Here is a 7879-nt window from a genome sequence, read left to right as displayed (position 1 = left end):
ATTAGGGCTGGGAATGCATGAAAGAGCAGAGCTCATGTTTACATGTCTGAGATGAGAGCTGTTTCCAAGGACTTTCTGCAAACCCCACAGAAAACAGCTTCACATCCTTCACACATCCTTCGGCATCTTCATGCCAAAGTCCCTCTTCAGCAGGAAGACGGAAATGAGCGGACCCGCCCTGTCCCCTGCTGGCACCAGTGCCCTGTGGTGGGGCAAAGCAGGAGGTCAGAGAGAAGAGAGGTGGAACCCCTGGGCACAGCCCCTGGTCCTGCGGACTCAGTCCTGCCAATGCCAGTTGGAGGCGAGGTGCTTTCCAGGTGTGGGGCAGACTCAGGCTCCCAAACCACTGACACTTAGGCTTTTGTTTTACCCGGGAGCTAGACCTTGAGCAGACTGAGGGAAAAGGGGGAAGGGGCACAGCCTTCGCCAGGGAGATTAGCTGACAAGGTTTATCACTAGACATCCATTAGGACTGCAGTAATTCAGATAAGATGCCCTCAAAAAATACACATTCCCAGTAACAGCATCTCCACCAATGAACTGACAACTCTGGCTTTGAGCCTCCAGAACCAATGAATTCTGTTTCCAAGCAGTTTCTGTGAGCCTCCCCTTTTTTTCCAGTGAAAGCTTGCCTTTCCCCTTCCCTCACCATTGCCCTGGCGGCCTGTCATTCGGCACATTCCGAGCCACAGTCATTTATCGTTCCAGAGTAAACACAACATAGTTAGAGATCATTTTCTCTCGTGTCTTTCTGTGGGGTGACAATACTGTACTAAGCATGTTACCTATTGTAACTTTATTTATCCTCCCACAACTTCAAAAGACAGTACTCCCATTTCCTCCCGTTTTCTAGATGAGGGAATTGAGGCTGAGAGAGGCTAACTTGCCGAGGTCACAGAGTTAGCAGACACAGAGTTGGAATTCAAACTTCGAGGCCAGAGCTCACAACCCGTCTATTCTCCCTTCCCAGGACTTTGCTCCTTTGGAAAAGCATGCAACTCTTCCCTCATTGCCCCACGGATATCTAGGATATCTAGACACTAGATTTTCATAGATTTGTCTAATTTGAGTAATAGATATTCACAGATTGGTCACAGATTTGACTAATACGATTACTGAGCTAACCGACATAATTAACTGATAGGAATCTTTTCTCCTGAGGGCATAGGGGTGTCACCTTCCCTTCTGAAAGATCCTTCCATCTGAAATACCAGCTTAATTGCTGACGAACCCAGAGGCTCCTGGAGGACATTCATCAGCCCAGTCACCTGTAGGTGACAGTAACCTTAGCACACTTAGCCTCATTCCTGGCCACCACCTGGGGCACCAGACCAGGAGCCAGCCCTGCTGGCCTTGGTCCCTGGCAGAGGATGACAACTCTGGGCTTTGGAGAAACACATGACAGAGGTGGGCGCGAGCAGTTTGCAGGCCTCCCTGGCCTGGGTGCAGCCCCCAGCTCTTGGGCCTAGTAAATACTTGGCAGTGGATGGGGATTTGGGCCCCCAGAGCTCCGGAGACACACAGGGTGATCCCAGGAGTCCAGCCAGTTCCAGGAAGTCTGCTGGCCTGTGGTGATGGGGCTGTGGACCTCGTGGGTCTCCTTTTGTGACACACGCAGCCACTGTGTTCTCCGATGTCGGTGGGGGGGAGGTCCCTAAGGGCACTGCTGCGGTCACTGGTGGTGCCGAAAGGAAGCTCTGCTGACCAGACTCATGTTTCCCAGCCCCTGCATCTACGGATGCTGCCCACCCACCCCACCTACTCTGCATCCCAAATCTCAGACTCCCTCGCCCTCTGGCCCAGTCTGGTAGAGACTGAAATCACCCTGATTCCAGCTACCACACTTCCCAGAAAGCACCCTGGCCCCAGGCCTGCCCTGACTGGTGCCCACATGCTCTGCAGACACTATTACCTGGTAAGGATGGCCAGGTGGTCCCCCAGGTGACAGACTCTCCATGCTAGCCCTTCCAGCTTCCCTCCAGGCCCAGCCCTTGCCAAGATGCTAGCTCTCTGGCTGGGTGGCAGCGACGGTCCCAATGGGATGGGACCAGCGTGAATCTGCCAGCCTTCGATGAGCCACGATCCTATAAACAGGTTGGGGCTCCACCCCCAGGTCGCTCCTTCAGCCCTGCACCTGCCCCTCTTCCCCAGGAGGCTGGGTCAACCAGCATCTCCAGAAACCTCTGGCAGGGCTCCAGGACCTGCAGGTGGAGCACCTCTTCCAGACCTGGAGTTTCACGACAGAAGACGCAGCCAGCGGGAGGCAGATGAGTCCCAGGAGTGGTGGCAGGAAGCTGGTTCCCCTGAGGCTGAGGGCAGAGGCTGGGGTAGGGGTAGAGCTGAGGAAACCCCCAGCCCCACTGGAGCCAGGGCAGCCTCTAGAGGAGGGGAGGGCTGAGCACCTGAGACTAGGCAAGGGGCCAGCCCTCCTGGGCAGCTCTGTGCAGCAGGGATCTCTGTGCAGCAGGGATCCCTGTCCAGGGGATGAAAACAAGAGCAGTCGTGGTGACAGGCCCAGGCTAGTGCGTCCTCCTCACTTGACCTGAGCAGGCTCCAGGGAGCGGCAGAGGGGTCTGGACATCCCCTATCACAAGCCCCTCACCTCCATGCGGCGGGCCCTAAGAATTTAGGGGATTTCCGTTAGACTTTGTAATAAAGGTAAGAGAGACCAATCAGGAGATTCTTAGGTTATGAAAATTGTAGAAGAAACCTTTGTGAAGCCACCTCACCATTTAAAGCATTCAGTGTGCACGAGAGCACTGAACACTCTCCTAAAATGACACGAATTTGGTCATTTTACCATCAATTCTGTATACAGTTGAACAGTGATGATTTGTTTTTCAAAGCAAATGAAACTGAGTTAATGTTAAATTACTACAAATGGATCTAAAATGTATTAGAGTTGGCCAAAACAGAAATCTAATGATCTATGAACAAGTAAACATTATTTGGATGGAAATACCTGTCATTTGCATGAACCAGATATAAAATCTAATAAAAAAGTGAATGGAGTGGTTGAACATGGTGGCTCATGTCCGTAATCCTGGCACTTTGGGAGGTCAAGGAGGGAGAATTGCTTGAGGAGGAAATGGAGACCAGCCTGGGCAACATGGTGAGACCCCCATCTCTACAAAAAATTTTTCTAAATTAGTGGGGCATGGTGGCATGTGCCTATGGTCCCAGCTACTTAGGAGGCTGAGGTGGGAGAATTGTTTGAGGCCAGGAGTTCAAGGCTGCAGTGAGCTATAATTGCACCTTTGCACTCCAGCCTGGGTGACAGGGCGAGACACTGTCTCTTTAAAAAAGAAAAAAAAAAAAAAAAAAAGGAAATAAGTGTGACATGTAGAAAACTACAAAGAACAACTTACTTCAAGTGGGTCACAGACAGAGCAATACAGAAAGTCACCCAGCTGGTGACTGGAAAGGCTGGGATTGTACTCTCTATCCTGAAGCCCACCCACCAGAACTTCCCTGGTCCTTGGTGGCCTCCATTGTTTAGGCCTGTTCCAGAGGAATCCTGGGACCTTAGGAGTCTTGATTAACCTCCCTGCCCGTCATCTCCATACGCCCGCTGGGATCCACTGGGGGAGCCTAGGGAGGCAGAGCTGTAGCAAGACGTTCCATGAGGTGACCTCATCCCCAGCACCCCACTCCAGTATGGGAGGGCCAGTACCCCCTCCCCGCTAGAGGACAGCTGGGCATGCCCGGAGGAGGGCATGGTGCTCAGTTTCCCCACCTGTGCAATGATGGTGTAGTAGATACTGGGCCTGGTGAAAACCACGAACTTCCTAATTCAGAGATTCTTAATTTGGGGCTAGGGTCCATGGATGGGAATTAGGATAGTTTTAACTGGCCCTGAAATTGTATAAAAATTATGTGATTATGTATGCATGTGTGAATGTTTCTAGAGAAGGGGTCTAGAACAGCACTGTCCAGTAGGAATGTTTGGGAGCTCTACAGATGTTGTATTAAACTTTCTAGTGGCCACACAAAAAGACGTAAAATTATACAGGTGAAATTAATATACATTTAGCCCAGTAATCTAAGGTATTATCAATTCAACATGTAATCAACATATAAAATTATTAAGGAGGTATTTTACTTTTTTTCACACTAAGACTTCAAAATCCACTGCGTTTTATGCTTGCAGCACATCCTAGTTCAGCCCAGCCACATTTCCAGAGTCCAGCAGCTGCATGTGGCTACAGCCTACCTTACCAGAGAACTCAGGTCTACAACTTTAATCAGACTCTCAAAAAGAGTTTGAAATAGATGGGAAACCATGGCTCAACAGGTCACATGTGGCTACCCCCACTTAAAGAGAGCCGCGGGGTTCTGCACGGATGAGAGGAAATATTTAGGATGCTCCCATCACAGCTTCCATGAATTATGTGCCAAGACTTAGGGTTTTGACACATGGTGGAGACCCAAGGTGGGAAGGGGGAAGCACCCGGAGCAGGGAAGCACAGTGGCTAGCCTCAGGCTGAAGTCCTAAAGATCTCCCCACTCCAACCCTCCAAGGGCTATGAATAGGGCGCTATGAATAGGGATCAGAGCAAGAACGACAAAGGTCAGGACAAGAAGACAGAAGATAGGCAGAGGTGACCTGGAGGCAGTCAGCCTGGAACAGGGCTGGCAGGCACAGCAGGGCTGGGCTGAGGCCACATGCTGCTCACCCAGGCCAGGGGGGTCCTCAAAGGAGGGCCATGCCTGGAGAGCCCATCAGAGCAGACCTGACCTAAGCAGCCATGCTGGAGGAGATCTTGGGCACCATGCTTTCCACTCTCTTATCCCTCTCCCTTGCCGGGTATCCTTCCCACCACTGTCTCTCTCAACGTTTGCTCTACACTCACAGTAAACAAACATCATTTTTTCATGCAGCACTCAAGCCTCCTTTAATTTCCCCAGATTTTCTCTGGAAACCAGCCCTCCCCTACTCTTTCCCCTTGGTTTGGGTGCTGTTGACTCCACCTTCAGCTGCAAAAACACAGCATGTGGTCCAAGGCTGGCCAGTCAGCTCCTGGAATCTTTCTGACCAAGTTATTTGGTTCATTGGACTCATGACTCCAGCTGGTGCAATCACAATAAATGCTGGTGCATGAAGTTCTGAGAAAGACATTTTGTCTTTCCTGCTGGGCAGAACTTGGGAGGATATGAAGCTGGGCCTGCTAAATGTATCCATGTTGCCACCACGAGAGGAAAATTTGTCAGGAAAATGGAGCCAGTAATGATAAATACCTATATAACTAACACTTCCTATGTGTCAGGCAGAGGCAGTTTTATTGTGCAGGTAATGATGCTTAAGCTGGGTCTTCTCCTTGCACACACATGCCCTTCCAAGGCTCCAAAGGGAGCCCTAGCAGTACATTCTTGTGATCACACATTTTAGTAAAATTCACAGTAGTAAACGATTGTATCCACAATTGGTAAAGACTGCTGTCTTCCCATTCCTACACTTCTGTTAGCATTGGTGTGGCTATAGATATTTTTAGGATCTGGTTAAGGAGAGGTTGAGTTAGAGGTATGTTTTATTTCAGTTTAGTGAGATATATTTATGGGATTTGAAGTCAGCTTCACGTGTAGTCAGCTTCATGTATAGTGAAGTTCACTGTGATGTGGGTGTGTCCTTTGGTGCCAGAAGAATTGGATAGAGGAAGAGAAATGAGGTCTGAAATATCCAGAGCCAGAAACCAATCTGAAAAATTCCTCCAATCCAACACATGACATTATAAGTGGAAGACCTGATTTTCCTTGACACCTGATCAAAACAGAAACTCTCTCTCTCGAAAAGGGTGTTTCCCATCATGTCTTGAATGCATGTTTTCCTTTATCTGAGGGTAATTTTAAGAAATATTAATAGAATATGTATCGTGATTCCTATACTACAGCAGCTAGCACAACACCTACAACAGCTTATACACCAAAGAAGCTTGATAGAGGCTGCAGCAGATTCTGTTTTCCAATAATGGTTGCACCAATATCTCCTGTCCATGCTCTTTCAGCACCTTGCCACTCCCCATCAAAAAATAGAGGCCAACTCCCCTTCTCTTAAATCTGGTGGGCTTGTGATTGGTAACTTACAGGATGTGAGAAAAGTGACTGCTTGCCTCCCCAGGTTAGATCATAAGGTGATGCAGCTCTCTTTTTTAATGGCTAGAACACTCCCCCTTAGAGCCCTGAGCCACCAGGTGAAACACCCAGCTCCCCTGAGGCGGCCATACTGTTGGGAAGCCCAGCCATACGGACAGGCCACCAGTGGGCCCTGGAGTCAGCAGCCCTAATTTCCCACCAGCCCAACCCAGGCTCCAGACCCACGGACGAATGAGCCTTCCCATGATTTTAGCCCCAGTGGCTGGGTCACCCCTAGCCAGGGCTCTTTCTGAATTTCTGACACACGAAATATCTGTGAGCCTGACAGAGTGGTTGCTGTGTTATGCCATTACATTTTGGGTGATTTATTACATAGCCATAGTAAGTAAAGCGGAGGTTTTCCTAAATTGGCAATGATCCTGAAGTTTTATGTAACATTACCTGTAAAGAATTATGAAGCTGAAAGAAACAATAATGAACTACTATTAACTATCAATAATTTTCTAAACATTCCAAACCACCAGACTAGAGGAAAGATTGCTACCTATTTGCACCAAAGAAAATGATATTACAAAATTGATATTGTTATATAGCAAGGAGGAAATGAAAAAAAAAAAAAACCTCACAAAATGGGTGTTGAACAAAAAGGCAATCAAGGTGTATTCAGGCAAGTATTGGAGGGAGAAGCCTGGAGGTGTGCCTGGCAGCTGATTCACACAAATATCATGGTGTTTTGTTGTTGTTGTTGTTGTCTGAGATGGAGTCTCGCTCTGTGGTCCAGGCTGGAGTGCAGTGGCATGATCTCAGCTCACTGCAACCTCCACCTCCCCAGTTCGAGTGATTATGGTGTCTCAGCCACCCCAGCAGCTAGGATTACAGGTGCGCACCACCACGCCTGGCTAATTTTTCTGTTTTTAGTAGAGACAGCGTTTCACCATGTTGGCCAGGCTGGTCAAGAACTCCTGGTCTCAAGTGATCTGCCCGCTTCAGCCTCCCAAAGTGCTGGGATTACAGGCGTGAGCCACTGCACGCGGCCCATATCATGGTATTTTTCAAAATTTTGTGATATTTTGGAATTTATCGACCTTTTAAAATTTGAATTTTTGTGTGATTTATCATTTGCAAATAATATTAACTTTTGTACCTAACTTTGTGTCAACTTGTATAACCTTCAGGCTCCATAATACACACCCTTGTGTCACACTGTTCAAAGCACTCTATACAGAGAACATTGTTATTTTATCCGCAATTGGTGAAGCTGGCTGTCTTCCTATTTCTGCCTCTCTACCGACATTGGTGTGGCTATGGATGTTTTTAGGATCTGGCTAAGGAGATTCCCCAAGCCCTGTCAGATGGGGAACTTTTATTATCCTCATTCTACAAATGAGAAAACGGAGGCAGGAGTTGGTTGATGAACTGCCCCCAGGTCACCCTGGGAGTAGAGCCCAGAGGCCACAGCACAGTCTCCCTCCAGAGGAAGTGCAGGCAAAAGGGAGCATAGAGAGTCCCTGGATCAAGCCTTGCCTGAAGGAGTAGATCTAGTCCTGGGCGTTTCACTTGGGTCTCAGCACCTCCCCACCTACCCCAGGAAAGAAGGGTTTGGCCACCCCCTTCCCTTTATCCTTGCTTAGAACAGCGCTCGATGACAATGTCACAGAGAAGAGGAGGCAGCTGACCGAAAGGGGTGTAGGAGGCATCAGGGCCGATGATCTGTTGAGTTTCCATTCCAGGCAAAAGCCCTGGAGCAGGTGGTTGGTCAGATGGCAAGATACGTAGCGTGAGGCAGGCA

Source organism: Papio anubis, chromosome 7, assembly GCF_008728515.1.
Source record: "Papio anubis isolate 15944 chromosome 7, Panubis1.0, whole genome shotgun sequence".
Lineage (NCBI taxonomy): Eukaryota > Metazoa > Chordata > Mammalia > Primates > Cercopithecidae > Papio > Papio anubis.
Note: the sequence above shows the minus strand (reverse complement) of the source record.